The sequence below is a fragment of the Eschrichtius robustus genome, chromosome 14, assembly GCF_028021215.1.
Source record: "Eschrichtius robustus isolate mEscRob2 chromosome 14, mEscRob2.pri, whole genome shotgun sequence".
In the NCBI taxonomy this organism is placed as follows: domain Eukaryota; kingdom Metazoa; phylum Chordata; class Mammalia; order Artiodactyla; family Eschrichtiidae; genus Eschrichtius; species Eschrichtius robustus.
This window is the reverse complement of record NC_090837.1, coordinates 37,561,692-37,582,094: the sequence shown is the minus strand read 5'-3', so window position 1 is coordinate 37,582,094 and position 20,403 is coordinate 37,561,692.

Sequence of the window (20,403 nt, the reverse complement as noted above, 5' to 3'; positions counted from 1 at the left end):
ATAGTGTCTGGGCTTACATTTAGGTCTTTAATCTATTTTGAGTTCATTTTTGTGTATGGTGTTAGGGAGTGTTCTGGTTTCATTCTTTTACATTTAGTTGTCCAGTTTTCCCAGCACCACTTATTGAAGTGGCTGCCTTTTCTCCATTGTATATTCTTGTCTCCTTTATCAAAGATAAGGTAACCATATGTGTGTGGATTTATCTCTGGGCTTTCTATCCTGTTCCATTGATCTATATTTCTGTTTTTTTGTGCCAGTACCATACTGTCTTGATTACTGTAGCTTTGTAGTATAGTCTGAAGTCAGGGAGCCTGATTCCTCCAGCTCTGTTTTTCTTTCTCAAGATTGTTTTGGCTATTCGGGGTCTTTTGTGTTTCCATGCAAACTGTGAAATTTTTTGTTCTAGTTCTGTGAAAAATGCCATTGGTAGTTTGATAGAGATTGCATTGGATCTGTAGATTGCTTTGCGTAGTGTATTTATTTTCACAATGTTGATTCTTCAACTCCAAGAACATGGTATATATCTCCATCTGCTTGTATCATCCTTAATTTCTTTCCTCAGGGTCTTATAGTTTTCTGCATACAGGTCTTTTGTCTCCTTAGGTAGGTTTATTCCTAGATATTTTATTCTTTTTGTTGCAGTGATAAATGGGAGTGTTCCCTTAATTTGTCTTTCAGATTTTTCATCATTAGTGTATAAGAATGCAAGAGATTTCTGTGCATTAATTTTGTATCTTGCTACTTTACCGAATTCATTGATTAGCTCTAGTAGTTTCCTGGTAGCATCTTTAGGATTCTCTATGTGTAGTATCATGTCATCTGCAAACAGTAACAGCTTTACTTCTTCTTTTCCGATTTGGATTCCTTGTACTTCTTTTTCTTCTCTGATTGCTGTGGGCAAAACTTCCAAAACTATGTTGAATAATAGTGGTTAGAATGGGCAACCTTGTCTTATTCCTGATCTTAGTGTAAATGTTTCACTTCTTCACCATTGAGAATGATGTTGGCTGTGGGTTTGTCATATATGGTCTTTATTATGTTGAGGTAAGTTCCCTCTATGCCTACTTTCTGGAGAGTTTTTATCATAAATGAGTGTTGAATTTTTTTCCACATCTATTGAGATGATCATACAGTTTTTATCCTTCAATTTGATAATATGGTACATCACATTGATTGATTTGCATATATTGAAGAATTCTTGCATTCCTGAGATAAACCCCACTTGATCATGGTGTATGATCCTTTTAATGTGCTGTTGGATTCTGTTTGCTAGTATTTTGTTGAGGATTTTTGAATGTATGTTCATCAGTGATATTGGCCTGTAGTTTTCTTTTCGTGTGACATCTTTGTCTGGTTTTGGTATCAGGGTAATGGTGGCCTCGTAGAATGAGTTTGGGAGTGTTCCTCCCTCTGCTATATTTTGGAAGAATTTGAGAAGGATAGGTGTTAGCTCTTCTCTAAATGTTTGATAGAATTAGCCTGTGAAGCCATCTGGTCCTGGGCTTTTGTTTGTTAGAAGATTTTTAATCACAGTTTCAATTTCAGTGCTTGTGATTGGTCTATTTATATTTTCTATTTCTTCCTGGTTCAGTCTTGGAAGGTTGTGCGTTTCTAAGAATGTGTCCATTTCTCCAGATTGTCCATTTCATTGGCATAGAGTTGCTTGTAGTAATCTCTCATGATGCATTGTATTTCTGCAGTGTCAGTTGTTACTTCTCCTTTTTCATTTCTAATTCTGTTGATTTGAGTCTGGCTAATGGTTTATCAATTTTGCTTATCTTTTCAAAGAACCAGCTATTAGTTCTATTGATCTTTGCTATCGTTGACTTCATTTCCTTTTCATTTATTTCTGATCTGATCTTTATGATTTCTTTCCCTCTGCTAACTTTGGGTTTTTTTTTGTTGTTGTTCTTCATTCTTTAATTGCTTTAGGTGTAAGGTTAGATAGTTTATTTGAGATGTTTCTTGTTTCTAGAGGTAGGATTGTATTGCTCTAAAGTTCCCTCTTAGAACTGCTTTTGCTGCATCCCAGAGGTTTTGGGTCATCATGTTTTCATTGTCATTTGTTTCTAGGTATTTTTTGATTTCCTCTTTGATTTCTTCAGTTAGCCTTTGCTTATTTAGTAGTGTATTGTTTAGCCTCCATGTGTTTGTATTTTTTACAGATTTTTTCCTGTAATTGATATCTAGTCTCATAGCGCTGTGGTCAGAAAAGATACTTGATACGATTTCAATTTTCTTAAATTTACCAAGGCTTGATTTGTGACCCAAAATATGATCTATCCTGGAGAATGTTCCTTGAGCACTTGAGAAAAAAGTGTATTCTGTTGTTTTTGGATGGAATGTCCTATAAATATCAATTAAGTCCATCTTGTTTAATTTATCATTTAAAGCTTGTGTTTCCTTATTTATTTTCATTTTGGATGATCTGTCCATTGGTGAAAGTGGGGTGTTAAAGTCCCCTGCTATGATTGTGTTACTGTTGATTTCCCCTTTTATGGCTGTTTGCATTTGCCTTATGTATTGAGGTGCTCCTATGTTGGGTGCATAAATATTTACAATTGTTAATCTTCTCTTGGATTGATCCCTTAATCATTACGTAGTATCCTTTTTTCTCTCTTGTAATAGTCTTTATTTTAAAGTCTATTTTGTCTGATATGAGAATTGCTACTCCAGCTTTCTTTTGATTTCCATTTGCATGGAGTATCTTTTTCCATCCCCTCACTTTCAGTCTGTATGTGTCCCTAGGTCTGAAGTGGGTCTCTTGTAGACAGCATATATATGGGTCTTGTTTTTGTATCCATTCAGCCAGTCTATGTCTTTTGGTTGGAGCATTTAATCCATTTACATTTAAGGTAATTATTGCTATGTATGTTCCTATTACCATTCTTAATTGTTTTGGGTTTGTTATTGTAGGTCTTTTCCTTCTCTTGTGTTTCCTGCCTAGAGAAGTTCCTTTAGCATTTGTTGCAAAGCTGGTTTGGTGGTGCTGAATTCTCTTAGCTTTTGCTTGTCTGGAAAGGTTTTAATTTCTCCATCAAATCTGAATGAGATCCTTGCTGGCTAGAGTAATCTTGGTTGTAGGTTTTTCCCTTTCATCACTTTAAATATGTCCTGCCTCTCCCTTCTGGCTTGCAGAGTTTCTGCTGAAAGGTCAGCTGTTAACCTTATGGGGATTCCCTTGTATATTATTTGTTGTTTTTCCCTTGCTGCTTTTTATATTTTTTCTTTGTATTAAATTTTTGATAGTCTGACTAATATGTGTCTTGGCATGTTTCTCCTTGGATTTATCCTTTATGGGACTCTCTGCACTATCTGGACTTGACTGACTGTTTCCTTTCCCATATTAAGGAAGTTTTCAACTATAATCTCTTCAGATATTCTCTCAGTCCCTTTCTTTTTCTCTTCTTCTTCTGGGACCCCTATAATTTGAATGTTTGTGCATTTAATGTTGTCCCAGAGGTCTCTGAGACTGTTCTCAATTCTTTTCATTCTTTTTTCTTTATTCTGCTCTGCAGCAGTTATTTCCACTATTTTATCTTTCAGGTCACTTATCCGTTCTTCTGCCTCAGTTATTCTGCTATTGATTCCTTCTAGAGAATTTTAAATTTCATTTATTGTGTTGTTCATCATTATTTGTTTGGTCTTTAGTTCTTCTAGGTCCTTGTTAAATGTTTCTTGTAGTTTCTCCATTCTATTCCCAAGATTTTGGATCATCTTTACTATCATTACTCTGAATTCTTTTTCAGGTAGACTGCCTATTTCCTCTTCATTTGTTTGGTCTGGTGTGTTTTTACCTTGCTCCTTCATCTGCTGTGTGTTTCTCTGTCTTCTCATTTTGCTTAACTTACTGTGTTTGGGGGTCTCCTTTTCGGAGGCTGCAGGTTCGTAGTTCCCGTTGTTTTTGGTGTCTGCTCCCAGTGGGTGAGGTTGGTTCAGTGGGTTGTGTAGGCTTCCTGGTGGAGGGGACTGGTACTTGTGTTCTGGTAGATGAGGCTGGATCTTTTCTTTCTGGTGGGCAGGACTGCATCTGGTGGTGTGTTTTGCGGGTGTCTGTGATTTTACGCCGCCTCTCTGCTAATGGGTGGGGTTGTGTTCCTGTCTAGCTAGTTGTTGGCATGGGATGTCCAGCACTGGAGCTTGCTGGTCATTGAGCAAACCTGGGTCTTAGCATTGAGACAGAAATCTCTTGGGGTGCTCTCGCTAATTGATGTTACTTTGGGCCGGGAGGTCTCTGGTGGTCCAATGTCCTGAACTCGGCTCTCCCACCTCAGAGACTCAGGCCTGACACCCGGCCAGAGCACCAAGACCCTGTCAGCCACACGGCTCAGAAGAAAAGGGAGAAAAAAAAGAAAGAAAGATAAAATAAATAAAGTTATTAAAAGAAAAAATTAAAAACATATTATTAAAATAAAAAAATAGAAAGAGTAATAAAAAAAAGAGAGCAACCAAACCAATGAACAAATCCACCAATGATAACAATCGCTAAAAACTAAACTAAGATAAACATATAAATGAGAAACTAGTCAGTCACATACAGCAAACCCCAAGTCTGCTGTTGCTCCCAAAGTCCACTGCCTCAATTTTGGGATGGTTCGTTGTCTATTCAGGTTTTCCACAGATGCAGGGTGCATCAAGTTGATTGTGCGGATTTAATCTGCTGCTCTTGAGGCTGCAGGGAGAAATTTGCCTTTCTCTTCTTTGTTCGCACAGCTCCTGGGGTTCAGCTTTGGATTTGGCCCTGCCTCTGCATGTAGGTTGCCCTCTGGCATCTGTTCCCACCCAGACAGGACAGGCTTAAAGTAGCAGCAGATTAGGGGAATCTGGCTCACTCAGGCCGGGGGGGAGGGAGGCGTATGGAATGAGGGGTGAGCCTGTGGCGGCAGAGGCCGCTGTGACTTTGCAACAGCCTGAGGCATGCTGTGTGTTCTCCCGAATATCCACTATGTTTCAATGATCATGCTCCTAAACTGTTATTTCCTTGACAGTGAATTTTTGCATCGTGAGTTTTCCTTAAGTGGATTCATACAATTTTTTGTCAGTCACATATCTGTTTGCAGGGAGGCAATTCCCTAATGAAGATTTAAACGTTTTCTTTTCAGGTTTTTCATGTTTTTTTGGAATGTTATGGTTAAAATTTAATCAATCTTTGATCTGTCCTTGAATGAAACAGATCCATCCAATAATAGCACATTTAAATACATGGTTTAAAGCAGTCTCTACTTCTGTGGCAAACAGAAAAAAAATAAAGGGTCTCTAGGAGCAAAATTAATTGCTCTGCATCAAGTTGCATTGGTACTTAAAGCAAATTTAAATTATGATTGTATTTTCCAGTATTTAAAAATTTCAGGCATATCTCACTTTCAGTATTGTGTGGTTTCTGTTGTCAAGCTATTATTTGTTATTTGTTGAATCTTAAACTTCATTAACCTCAAATGAGTGCATTTTTGGTGCAAAAAAGTACTCATAATATCCATGGGCTTTTATAAGTTTTAAAAAGGATTTCTTTTGTCCCACATTTAATTTTGAAAGTATATAATGATGTGGCTAATACTATTATTTTAGTAAACTGTTAGTGTTCCAAATTTGGTAGTTAAAACATTATGATTCCTATAGTTGATTCAGAAAATTTTGTGGAATCACAATTTTAATTGGACTGCTTACGCTTATGAATTTTATTTTCACTTCATATTCCCTTGGCTCTGATCTTAAACTATTTAATCAGTAGATAAAGAGAACGCAAATATATTTCCAACCCACAATGACCTCATTCTCCAACATAGATTTCCAATGAAGAAGGGGGAGAATGGTGTGTTTCTTCTAAATCTATCCCCTAATTGCTTTTATCTTCTGCAAAGGTTCTGTTTTGTTCAGGTGGTTGTTTTGAAGCATATTGTGCTTTCAGAATCTCTTGAAATATTTACAGATGATGAGTCTGCAGCCAAAACACTCAGTAAACAGCACCTGCAGAACTTAGACTTTGTCTAAATTTGGAAGTCAACTGGGGACTGGTCATTTGGATAGGTCTAGGGAATATGACTTTTGGAAGAGAATTTCAGACATTTGACATAAAAGCTTGTCATATTTACAACTTTAACTGCTAGATTTCATTTTATATAGTGTATTTTTGTCATTTTAGTATAGTTCCGATTGTTTTTCACATTTAATATGCCAGGTTACCACTCTTTTTGGTAATTAAGAGATTGTGTAAATATTGCAAATTTGCAGAACAGTACTTTTAAGTTAACCTGGTGGAAAGTGAGGTTCCTCTGTACTTACGACACAGCAGGGTGGGTATTTGACTCTGCTGTCATCCTTCTTCCAGTGGTATGCTGATAAATGTTTAACAACCTGCTCATCAGAAATAAAGCCCTGATTTGTAGCATTTGCTGATTTACATGTAAATACTTCCTCCATGACCGATTTCAAGGTACCAACAATTTAATTGCCACCTTGCAAAATTTCTGAATATTTAATAATTGGCAAAACTGGTATAACAAGCTGGTATAATCATGAACTGATACAAGTCTGGTATAGCACACCACTGCCTGAATCTCTGATACCTCCCGACATACACTTGCTTGTCTGAAACATCCACAATTCAGGAATTTTCATTTTTTTTTTTTTTTTTTTTGGTTGCATTGGGTCTTTTTGTTGGTGTGCACGGGCTTTCTCTAGTTGTGGTTTGAGCGGGGGCTACTCTTCGTTGCGGTGCATGAGCTTCTCATTGTGATGGCTTCTCTTGTTGTGGAGCACGGGCTCTAGGTGCGTGGGCTTCAGTAGTTGTGGCACGTGGGATCAGTAGTTGTGGCTTGTGGGTTCTAGAGCGCAGACTCAGTAGTTGTGGCGCACGGGCTTAGTTGCTCCGTGGCATGTGGAATCTTCCCGGACCAGGGCTCGAACCCGTGTCCCCTGCATTGGCAGGCGGGTTCTTAACCACTGTGCCACCAGGGAAGCCCAGGAATTTTCATTTTTATTTGTATATATCTTAGTACTTTTTCCATGTTGTAATTATGTTAGATTCATGGAAAAGCTGAAACTTTGTTTTCAGTCTTCTAATTTTCATGCAACAAAATTGCCAGGAGTTACTGCCTGAAAAATACCTTAGAATGATTCCTTTGCATTGAGAGCAAGGAATTCTATTTATAGGAGAAAATAACGTTCATTATCCATCCAGCACCCCACCCCCCCCACCCCAAAGAAATAAATGTGTATGTGAGAGAGAAAGGGGAAGAGGAATTTTAAAGATAAAATTTAGTCTAATGTCATTTCTTTCTCTTTATAGCATTTATATGGACTTCTGAAGTGCAGGCACTTTGTATGACAAAAGGGTTGAGTAAGAAAGCTGGCTTGCTTAGCCTGAAGACCAAGAGTCAGTCTCTTGTAGAAGTTACAGGAGCTTTCTGAGGATGTTTTATTGAGAGGTCTTTAGATAGAGAAGCAGAATAAGGGAAAGAAAATGATGTGAAAATGGCATCATCAGCCCTCTCTCATTGCTCTTGTAATGAAGTAGACCTCTGAGAGTTTTGCGGCTTCAGTCCTCAACTGCAGTTAATTAGGTCACATCAGCAACGGAGGTGGTGAGTGAGAAGTTTTGAGCCTTTGGTCAATACTGGTTACGTCAACTAGTAAGAGAGATGAAGACAACCCAAGTTTCCATTCTCTTGGCTTTATCAACATATCATTTATTTACTAGTAGTTGGGTGATTGTGATTTAATCCATCTGGGCTCCTAGAGACACATGATTGTACTATTGCAGGGACCTCTCCAGGAACATAGAGGGAACTTGGTGATCATCCAAACCAAAGCAAATGTTTAAAAGAGTGAAAATATGAGCCCCTTTATATTATTCTTGGGAACTCAGATGCTTGCTTAAGTTGTACTTTCACCATGATTATCTAGTTTCTTTTGACGAATTAAGATTCAAAGAAGATGGATTTTTGGGGTGCATTTAGTATAATTGGGGAAAGTTGAAATTATGTTGGCTTGAAAAATTTTAGAAATTCTTATTGTTTCCTTATTTCCAGAAACAGTGACATATATCATCCGAATTGTATTGATTCTTGGTTATTGAAACATGAAAATAATCTTTGTTGATTTCTCTATTCCCTAGGCATGACCTTTTCACATCAGAGGACCAAAAGCTCCACCCTCAGCATGGTAAGGCCGCTATTTTCTGAGTATGTGGCATACGAAGAAGCCTGTAGCTTAGTTGCATCTGTGCAGAACCAGGATTACCTCACTTTTTCTTGTTTTCAATTATCTTTCCCCACGCTTCTCACGCCTCATCTATATCCCATAAATATTCCCCGTCCCTCGCCTTTGAGGAGGCAGATTTAAGATTTGGCGGCTTGGTGATTAAACCCTTTCTTTGCCGCAAACCTCGGCATCTCAGCGTTTGGTTTGCTGTTCCTCAGGGAAACGGACCTGGTTTGGTAACATATCTCTTTTTTTTGATGAAGTGTCTCTTAAAATATTTTGCCTTTTTTCCCTAAGATTCGGATATTTGTTTCCTTATTGTTGAGTTTTGAGAGTTCTTTATATATTCTGGATATAACTCTTATCGGATATGTGATTTGCAGATGTTTTCTCCAGTTTGCGGCTTGTCTCTTCATTCTCTTGTGTCTTACAGAGCATAAACCCTTAATTTTGATGAAGCTTAATTTATTAATTTTTCCTTTTATTGGCCATGATTTTGGTAAAGTATTCAAGCTCAAGGTCACAAAGATTTTTCTGTTATAATTTCTTTTAGAAGTTTTATAATTTGAGGTTTACATTAGGTCTGTGAATCATTTTGAGTTATATCATATGAAATATGGGTTGAAGTTTATTTTTTTGCATGTGGACATTGAATTGTTCCCGTATCATTTGTTGAATAATAGTATCTTTCTCTACTAAATTGCTTTTGTACCTTCTGAAAAATCAATTGACCAAATATGTGTCTCTTTCTGTATTCTCTACATGTATTCTGTTTCATTATTTGACTATATATCAATACTACATTATCTTAATTACTGTAGCATTATAATAAGTCTTGAAGTCATGGAGTATAAGTCCCCCAATTTTATTCTTCATTTTCAATGTTGTTTTGACTATTCTAGTTTATTTCATTTACATATGAATTCATTTTTCCCCAGCTTTATCGAGGTATAATTGGTATTTATATGAATTTAGAATCTTCTCAATTTATACAAAAAACCTGTTGGGATTTTGAGTGGAATTGCATTGAATTTCTAGAGCAATTTGGGGAGAATTAATATCTTAAAAATATTAACTTTTTAGATTAATATTAACTTATTAGATCTAGCTTTTGTTTTTGTAGTTGTCATTGAATTGACTATATAGATGATCTTTCATCTGTAAAATAAAGAGAGCTTTACCATATCCTTTCCAATCTAGATGCCTTTACTTCATTTTAATGCCTTATTGTTCTGGCTAAAACCTCTTGTGCAGTGTTTACGAGAGAGTGACATCCTTACATTGTCCCTGATTTTAGAGAGAAAGTTTAGTCTTTCACAAAGTTTTCTGAGAGTTTTTATCAGGAATCATGTTGATTTTGTGAAATGCTATTTCTGCATCTATGAGATAATCATATGGTTTTTTTTTTTAGTCTGCTAATATGGTGAATTATATTGATTTTTTTGGAAAGGTTAAGCCAACTTTGAATTCTGGAGATAAACCCCACTGAATCATGATGTATTATCCTTTTTATTTATTTTTACATTCAGTTAGCTCAGGTTTTAAGAATTTTTGCAGATATGATCATGAAGGATATTGTTAGGTAGTTTTATTTCCTGTAATGTCTTTGTTTGGTTCTTTTATGAGGATAATGTTGGCATTATAGAATGAGTTGGGAAGAATTCCTTGGCCTTCAACTTTCTGGAAGAGTTTGTGTAGAATTGGTAACATTTCTTTCCTAAATACTAATAGAATTCACCAATGAAATAATCTGGGCCTGTACCCGTAAAAGGATGTTAAATTTTGTCAAATGCTTTTTTTCAGCTTTATTGAAGTATAATTGACAAGTAAAGCTATATATAATGTATTTAAAGTGTATAACATGATTTATATATGTCATATATATGTATGAAAGGATTTCCCACCATTGAGTTAATAAACACATCCATCACGTCACATATTTACCTTTTTCTTTTTCTCTTGGTGAGAACACCGAAGTGTTACTCTCTTAGCAAATTTCAGTTATACAATACAGTATTATCAACCACTGTCACCATGCTGTACATTAGATCCTCAGACATTATTCATCTTATAATTGAAACTTTTTACACTTTTACCAACCTCTCCTAATTTCCCCAGCCACAGTCCCTGGCAACCACCATTAAATTCTGTTTCTATGAGTTTACTTTTTTTTTAGATTCCACGTGTAAGTGATGCCATGTAGTACTTGTCTTTCTCTGTCTCGCTTATGTCACTTAGCATAATGCTCTCCAGGTTTACTCATGTTGTTGCAAATGGCAGGATTACCTTCTTTTTAAAGGCTGAATAATACTCCAGTGGGGTATGTGTGTCTCTGTGTGTGTGTGTGTGTGTGTGTGTGTGTGTGTGTGTACCACATTTTCTTTATCCATTCATTTGTCAGTGGACACTTAGGTTGTTTCTATACTTCTGCTGTTGTGAATAATGCTGCAGTGAACATGGGAGTAGAGATCTCTCTTCAAGATAATAATTTCACTTCCTTTGCACATATATCAGGAAGCATAATTCCTGGATTATATGATAACTCTATTTTAATTTAATTTCTTGAGGAAACTTCACACTGTTTTCCATAGTGATGGAACCAGTTTACAACCCCACCAACAGTGCTCAAGGGTTCTCTTTTCTCCACATCCACATTTGTTACTTCTTATCTTTTTGTTAATAGACATCCTAACAGGTGTGAGGTGATAGCTCATTGTGGTGTTGATGTGCATTTCCCTAACGATTAGTGATGTTGAGCACTTTTTCATGTACCTGTTGGATATTTACATGTCTTTGATGGAAAAATGTGTATTCAGGTCCTTTGTCCAGTTTTCAATTGGGTTATTATTCGTTTTTTGCTATTGAGTTGTATGATTTTCTTGTATATTTTAGATATGAACCCCTTATTGGATATGTGGTGCAAATATTTTCTCCCATTCCATCCCTTTTTGTCTTGTTGATGGTTTCCTTTGCTGTGCAGAATCTTTTTAGTTTGCTATAGTCCTACTTATTTACTTTTGCTTTTGTTGCCTTTTCTTTTGGTGTCAAATCCAAAAATTCACTGTCAAGACCAATGTCAAAGAGACCTACTCTCTGTTTTCTTCTAGGAGTTTTATAGTTTCAGTTCTTTCATTCAAGTCTTAAATCCATTTTAAGTTGATTTTTGTGTGTGGTGTAAGATAGGGGTCTAGTTTCATTCTTTTGCATGTGTATATCCAGTTTTCCAACACTATTTATTAAAGATGAAGAGACTATCATAAGGCTTACATAAAACATCTTACAGTTATAACTGCCTATTTTAGGCTGATAGTAACTTAACTTCAAACACATGCAAAAGCTCTACATGTTTGCACTCAACACCATATTTTATACTTTTGATGTTGTAATTTATATATTTTATATTGTGTATCCATTAATATGTTACTGAGTTATAGTTTTACTTTTAATACTTTTGTCTTTTATACTAGAGTTGTTAGTGATTTCCCACAACCACTATGGTATAAGATGTTCTGAATTTTTATATTTATCTTTACTGATGAGTTTTATACTTTCATATGTTTTCATATTAATAATAAGAATCCTTTCATCCTTTCATTTCAGCTTGAAGAACTCCCTTTAAGTTTCCTGTAAGGCCATTCCAGTGGTAATGAATTCCTTCAGCCTGTTTTGTTCTGGAAACTCTTCATCTCTCCCTCAATCCTGAAGAACAACTTTTCCGGGTAGAGTATTCTTGGTTGGCAGTTTTTTTTTCTTTCAGCACTTTGAATATCATCCCATTCTCTTCTGGCTTGCTGAAAAATCCACTGATTATTTTATGGGGGTTCATTTGTACATAACAAGTTGCTTTTTTCTTGCAGTGTTTAAGATTCTTTGTCTTTAAATTTTGACAGTTTCATTATAATGATTCTTGGCATGGATGTTTTGGTATTCATCTTGTTTGGTATTTTTTCGGCTTCCTGGATCTGGCTGTCTGTTTCTTTCGCCAAGTTAAGGAGGTTTTCAGTCATTATTTCTGTGAGTAAGCTTTCTGCCCCATTCTCTCTCTCTTCTCTGGGTGTTTTGTTGCTTGCCTGTACTCCACTCCCCGGATCACTTACTCTGGAAGAAGCCATGTTGTGAGCAGCTCTATGGAGAAGCCCACATTGCAGAGGATGGTAGCCTCCTGCCAGTAGTCATTTGAATGAGATTGAAAGCGTCATCTCCAACCATAATTGAACCTTGAGATGATTGCAGCCTCATCAGAGACTCTGAGCTGTATCCATCTAACTAACCCACTCCTGGATTCCTGACCCTCAGAAACACTGATATAATGTTTGGTGTTTTAAGTGTCTAAGGTTTGGGGTAATTAATTACCAGCAAAAGACGATTAATACATTTATTCAACAAGCACATATTGATGATATGTGTTGGTTGTTGGGTGTTCACCATGCCTACAAGATGAAGTCTAATTTCTCATACATGACACCCAGAATTCTTTATTATATGCCTCCTACCACTTCAATCTCTTCTTTCACTATGCTACACCATCAAAGCTCTGTTTTACTTATCATAACTTGCTGCCATTCCTCAAATATACCAGGCACTTTTTGGCTTTGCATATGTTCTTCCCGCTATCTTTATTCTCTTGTTTATTTACTAAACTCCTGTTCATTTACTAAACTCCTGTTCATCCTTTAAGACTCAGATCAACATTCCATCATTCTTCATCCTGCCAGGATGATTTATATCTTTTCCCACTGCTTAAAAGATTGCCATTTCAAGTCACCAAGCCTTATCGTTTTCTTAAAACTCTTCCTATTTCAAGACAAATTATTTTAAAGGTTATTACTTTCATGAAACTTATTCCCTAGCCAAAGTAGAATTAAACCCTCGTTACCTTAAATACTTAACCATACTCTATGTATTCTATCAGAGCATGTGTGACACACTTTATTTTTGCTTATTTGTTTGTTTGTTTTTATACCTCTCTCCATTTATTAGACTTTAATTCTCATGAAGGCATTAAAGATTTCTCATCCTTTGTGATTTTAAAGCATGGTGCTTAGCCTATAGTAAGGGTCAAATAAATGTTGTTTGAATAAATTGAATGTTCTTAGCTTTGTTACATTTCCTTTTAAATTGAATATTATATAAGATAGTTTTTTAAAAAAATCAGTTTTTCATTTAAAGCTTTATTATTAGTTTATAATTTAATTGCATTATCTTCAGAGTGTGTGGTCTCTACATTTTACCACTTTGGGTTTTTCTCTGAGGATTCTGTTCCAAAGCTTTCAAAATATCATTTTTTAAAAATACACATTCTGGAGAAACTTGAAAGGATCTTGTATTTTTTGTAGGAAATAGAGCATACATGTGTGTTTAAAACCTACTTTCCTCATATACACGTTTACTTTATAATGCCATAGACTGACAGAAGTACATCTCCCACTACACTTATGATTTCTGTCAATTTCTCTGTGTATTTACATTAGGCTTTGCTTGGTATGCTTAGTGCATGATGGTTCATGTCTTCTACCTTTTTATCAATATAAAACAACTATCTGATCTTATTTATTCATTGGATTTTATTTTCTGGCCCGGGACTCATAGTTTTATGTTAATATGATTGTTGACTGCAAATTACTGTCTATACTGGGGTGACAGTGAGAAGTTGTCTGAACTTGGAAATAGGACTCACCTATGCGTGTTGTTTTAAAATACTCATAATAGTTTAAAACAATGACAAATTAGGATGACTTTCTATCTAGAACATCCTTCTTTTTGTGTCCTTAATTCTAATTCATGTTTTATTCTGGAGCACATCTCAAATCAGAGTTTATGAAACAGTTATTCAGGGCAATAATTTGTACTGAAAAAATATTTTACTTTAGTAATGCCCCTTCTTGTGTATTTTGCATTTTTCAGACCATTAGCTGTCTGTCTTACCAGCTTAGCAGAGAAGCCTAGAGCGGAAGTGTTAGAAAACAATTGATGATCCATTGGAAACTGAACTGTCTTTAAAATTATAATGAATAGGTTGGAAAAGATTTGGTGACGGATACAAATTTTCCTTATTACCTTTAGTATATCTCGCTGTCACATATGACAAGGCACATTTGCACCTGATTTAACAAATGGGTTGATGTTTGATTTGATTTTGTTCATAGCTATGGTTCTGAACTTTAAGTGCTCATAAAATGCAATAGTAAACAAGTTAAAAAAAAAACCTTTGCATTAAAAAAATGCTATAGTAGCATCTTAGATTATAGTAGTTCTTCAGAATATTCTGAATTGTCAAATGCTTTTGATTTAAAGAATGGAGTAATCTATTTTTTCTTATTGTCAATAATTTAAGAATAGAAAATAATGGAAATATCTATATTTTCTCTATCATTGGCCAGTAATTTTATGAGTACTTCATCTCAAGTTGGAAAAACTCTACTTATAGTAGCCACCTCTGTGTCCACAATGTTCTCCTACTCTTCTAGAAATACTTCTGTGAAATCTTCCAATAATTTTTAGTCATACTCTGTATATCAGCTGTATTAAAATGCCAATACTTGTCAAGAATGAAAAGACCCAAAACTTGAGAAAGGATTCGAAAAATAGAAATTGATTGAAAAGAACAAATATATACAAATAATAGTAATGCGGTATCTAGTAATTAGATTTAAATTACCCCAACTCTTGAAATAGTCATGATTCTCAGAAAGAATAAAGGAAAAAACTTATAAGTGTGTAAATTGTTGACATCAAAGTCTGTATTATATATTTGATTCTACATAGAGTTTCTAGGCTTTCACTTAGAGTGAAAAAGCAAAAGCACTTCAGACAAAGCACAAACATTTAGACAGTTGATAGAGCTAATAAATAGTGTAAAGAATTAAGATAGTGGCTAGCCTGACAGCAAAGGAAGAGATAGAAACCTATACATCTGAATACATAAATTAATGGTGAATCCATTTGGTCTCTTCAGTGTAGGGCAGTGTCCTCTGAGAGCATCACTGTGTTATTTCACATATATATTATTTATATATTCCCATATTATTTTATGATATAATCATCTGTAAAGATTACCCTGAAACATAAAGAAGGAATGACTGAAGGGATTAAGTGAAGCTTTAGCATAATCTGGAAAACATACCTTCCTGGGTTACTTTATTCGACAAGTGAGTTGCTAGGCAAGTGAGTTGCTGCACACGTGCATTTCCCTTGTGCCTCTTTCTATGCAATGTGCTCTCTGCCTAGGTGTCATTCCATTGTGCCGTCGTATGCAAACTTTTCCATTGTCTTCACCCTTTTGGAGCCCGGTCAGGTGGAAACAAACTGGGGTTTGGGACTTTATAAATAGAGATGGGTCAACGTGTTCTATTAATAGCAGAACTGTCCTAAATCTTTGGCCAGGACTCAGAAGAATTCATAACTTAAAGTTTGCAAATATGGACAAATTTAAGGGCTAAAATAAAATAGCAAAAACATATATACCATTATGTTTCTAATTATAGGAGAAACAAATAATTTATTTTTTTGTCTCTTAATTTGATTTGAAAAAATATATTTTATAGTATAACTCTTTGTCCTCTGTGTTGGTGTTTTATTTTAAGCAATGCAAATATCTTAGTAAATTTTCTTGAACCACTGGGTATGGAATACCACAAACATTTAATTTTGTACTTGAAAGCTGGAGTGACTGAATTTTCAAAATTAGAGAATAAAATCTCATTAAGATTTAGGAAACACTTATTTTATTTTTATTTTCATTTTAAAAATGATAAATTCAGGTTGTGATACTAATAGTTGAATTTTTAAAATCACTGCATACTGCATAGTATTCCTCTGTCTCTGTCTGTATATACACAGTATTGTATGGTTGTACTGTGTTTTTCCTTTTACTGCTGAAGGGTATCTTGATTGTTTAGTTTTTAATGATTATGAATAAAACTGCTATGAGTATTTATCTGCAGTTGTATGGAAGTAAGTGTTCAATTCATTTGGGTAAATAACTAACAATGTCATTGATGAACTGTATGTTAAGTCTGTTTAAGTTTATAAGAAAATACAGACCGCCCTCCTAAGTGGCTTTACTATTTTCTCATCAGCAGAGAATGAGACTTCCTAGTGCTCTGCATCCTTGCCAGCATTTTTAATTGTCATTAAAATTTTTTAAGCTATTCTAATAGTGTAATAGTATTTCATTGTGGCTTTAATTTGTATTTTCCTAATGAAAAATCATGTTAAGCATCTTTCCATGTGTTTATTTACCACCCATATATCTTCTTTGGTGAAGACCTTTCTCTCACTCACTTTTTAAATTGGGATTTTTGTTTTCCAATTGTTGAATTTTGTTTTTCTTTATATATTTTGATTGTAAGTTCTTTATCATATGTATAACCTCCAAACACTTCTTCCAGTCTGTGACTTGTCTTTCATCTCTTAAAATCTTCATGGATTAAAAGTTTTTAATTTTGATAAGTTTTTAAATTGTGATATATCATTTTAAAAATAGATTGGGTTTTTGGTGACTTACCTAAAAATTTACTGCCAAACCCAATGTCATGTAGATTTTTTTCCTTTACGTTCTTTTAGAAGTTTTACGGCTTTACATATTATATTTAGGCCTATGATCCACTTTCAGTTAAGTTTTTATGTGATGTGAAGTATTGTTTAGACTTATTTATTTTTTTTGCATATGGATGTCCAGTAGTCTCAGGACCATTTGTTAAAAAGACTGTCCCTTCTTTATCGAATTACTTTTGCACTCATATTCAAAATCAGTTGACTGTATTTGCATAGTCTATTTCTGGCCTCTCCATCCTGTTCTGTTGATCTGTGTTTTTATCCTTTTGCCACTACTACAGTGTCTTAATTACTGTACATTTAGAGAAAGTCTTCAAATAATACCTCATAATTTTTGCAAAATGTTTTTATTACCATTCAGTTGAAAAGTCCTAATTTCCCATGTGTTATCTTCTTTGATCCATGGGTTATTTTGAAGGGTGTTTTAAAATTTCCAAATATTTGATTTATTTATTCCCCTGAAATCATATTTCTAATTAATTTTGGCCAGAGTATATACGATCTCAGTCTTTTGAAATTTATTATTTGTTTTTTGTCTCAATGTATGATATAGCTTAGTGAATAAAGAGACATTCTAAAACATAATAGGGAATACTTTAAAATTATGGTCATATTTTGTACAAACCAACAACATAGAGTACTATTGTAGTACATTTTATTAAACTCTCTTATTTGATGCCTCATTTCAATTTATTAAAAAATGTAAACAAGTAAGAATTGTAGGTCTTCCCCTGCCCCCCTTTTAAAATTGAAACCTGGCATTCTTTTGGATTTCATTGTTAGATTGGGGTGTTTTCCCCAGCAATTAATATTAGTTAATACCCAGCTTTTACTAAGAGTTCAATAAATATTAACTGATTTAATTTTTATTCTAGAAAATAGGTGTTTAATGGGGTAGGTAAACATTTGAGTAGATTGAAGTATTATATCACCAAAGCTGGGGTGAGATGTTTTGAGATCATCTAGTTCAACTGTTTCATTGTACAGATGAGAAAAAAAACACAGAGAGGTCGAGTGAGTTATCCTCTGTATAAAGACCAGTTAGTGTCAAGATAGAGCTAAAAGTGTCTTGCCTCAGAGCTTCATGTTTTTTGCCCCATTGGTACAGTTCTCTGAAGTTTCCATGTTTGTTAGGTTAAAATTTGAAGACTTACCTTTAACCATTTATATATTAGAACTATGATGGGTTATGAGTCAAGATGGTGACAGAAAGCTACTTTATGATGCTACTTAGCTGGAGTATCTTCAATTCCATCAAATGAATGCATAGTAATTCAGTTTTCTCATGGAAGTTCCGGCAACAGTGGGAAGGGTCATTATGGTTCAGTTCAAACTATATTTTCTAGTTAAATGATGTCTCAAATTTTCCCTATTGTCGGTGGCTCACTTTTACATAGACAGAAAAATGTAAGGGATTGAGCACCCAGAGGGCAATTGTGATTATTTTACCTTTACCTATTAAACTTTTGGGGCTGGCTCTATTTATATCTTGCTGATAATTTTAGAGGAAGAATAATTCTGTTTTATGTGAACATGGATGTATCTCTTTAATGATATATCTTTTTTGAGTTTGCCACTGATTCCAGAAATTTTAGACCGTCTATGGCAATTTTCTTGACCTAAAAAATTAAATTTCTTCCAAATTTGATTAGATTGTTATAAGTGAAATAAAGTCCTAATTTCTAAACCTTTTAAAAACATTTGACTTTTTCTTTATACCATAGTATAGTATTATGTTCCCACAAACACTTTTTACAGGTATTGTTGAAATCCAAGGGACCATAAGGATTAATATTTAGTTTGAACATTTTCCCCAACCAATAAAATTCATTTTATTTTCCTGTGTATATCACAGTTGCTCTGAGCTCAGCCTGCCTACTAATTGAGTTACTTATTTAAATGGTGAAATGGCTTCTTAACAACTTCTTTAATTATTTAGCTATTTAACAGAGCTCAATCTTCTTGTCTAGAAAACAGTGATGTTAAAACTGTTAGTGTGTGATCCTAAGTTCTGGCATTGTTTCTAGTTAAATGATAATAACCTAGAATTTCTAGTAATGCTTTCATATTTGTATTTAACTTGTTTTCTTTGCTTTTGTGTTACCTTAGTTCAAAATTCAGAGGCTCTACGTGTTGAAATAGGCTATCTTTAACCACTAAAAGCAGAGCTTAGCTCCAGACTCATTTATTTTGAATTAGTCAAGGTTGGCACCATCCCTGCATAGATGAATGGCTTTTGACTAAATTGTGTTGTGTTCTTTTCAATAGGAAACAGCTTCCTCCCCCACTTGCTCCCTGAACAAACACTGCCACTTTTATTACTGATCATTAATGGGTAGACATGAAGCTGACTGTTCTCTTAATGTTACCGTAGTGATTGCATATTCATTTACTATATGCGTATAAGAAATAGGCTCCGTGTCTGGTCTACTTGTGATCGTTTTCAGATAACAATCTGCAGACAGATTGTTCCTGAACTGTAACCCTATAATATTGCTTGTGTGGTGTCATTCTGTTTGTTAATTCATTCCTTGATCACATAGCTCTTACGTCTAATACATTTCCACCATATTCTGTAGCAAATTTCCATTATCCTTATAGCCCAAAGCTCATATATCTATCTTCGTTAGAGTCAGTTTGGTAGTGACTGCACCAGCATATAGCAATATAGTAACAAGGTTCTGAAACAGGATGGGAGAAGGAAATGATGCTCTATATTCTTAGTTCTTATATTCCAGAGACTTGGCAGTGGGGAGAAACTATACTCGCTAAATCTGGTCACAGCCAAGTGTTTTTAGAATCTTGGAATTTTCTTTTTTGGAGTTTTTCATACTGTGGATTCATTGGAAAGCTGATGAAACAGATTGCTTGTAAGAGAGTCAATATAAAAATAGTCTGCAAGAAAGCATGCCACCATCTGTGTTGTCTTATCTAGAGATTGTATCCCTGTCTTAGATTGACTTCCAAATTATTATGCTTATAAATATTAATTGATGGAAAGAAATTAGAAAAAGTATAAAAGTGTGTCTGTGAATATTACATATACATATATATTTAACACATACACAGTTTTTTTTTTTGTTTGTTTGTTTTTTTACATACACAGTTTTGGATGAGAATTTCTTCTGTCTTGGTAGATAAATTCAGTTTGAAGTTTCCATTAAAGTATCTATTAATCAAAGCACATATAAGACTTTAGAAATATTCTGTTTTGCTAAGTCAAAGGCTAAGGATGAAGACACACATCAACCATAGCATCTTTGGTGACTCACAAAAGCACTAAGAAATGCATTTGCTTCTGGATAATGTATGAATGTGTACATGATATACAGCTACGATCTATCATGACAGGAGAATAGAGGTAGAAATTATTTATTAGGCAATGAAGAAAAAGTAAGGCTGATGTGGCATAAAGGAAGAAGCTTTACTTGACCAAAATAAACTGATATTTGAAGGAAAACAAACAGGTATATATAATTATTAGAACAGTAACTTGGGCCAAATATAAAAGTGAGTAATATTTCTCTTAAAAACATTTTTTTTTGGTGAGAAAACTAGTAGCAGTGCATCCCAGAAATTCTCTTTGGATTTATTTATTGACGTTGAAGCTTCACGCCTGGAAAACATCTCTCTGTAAATGTAGTTACT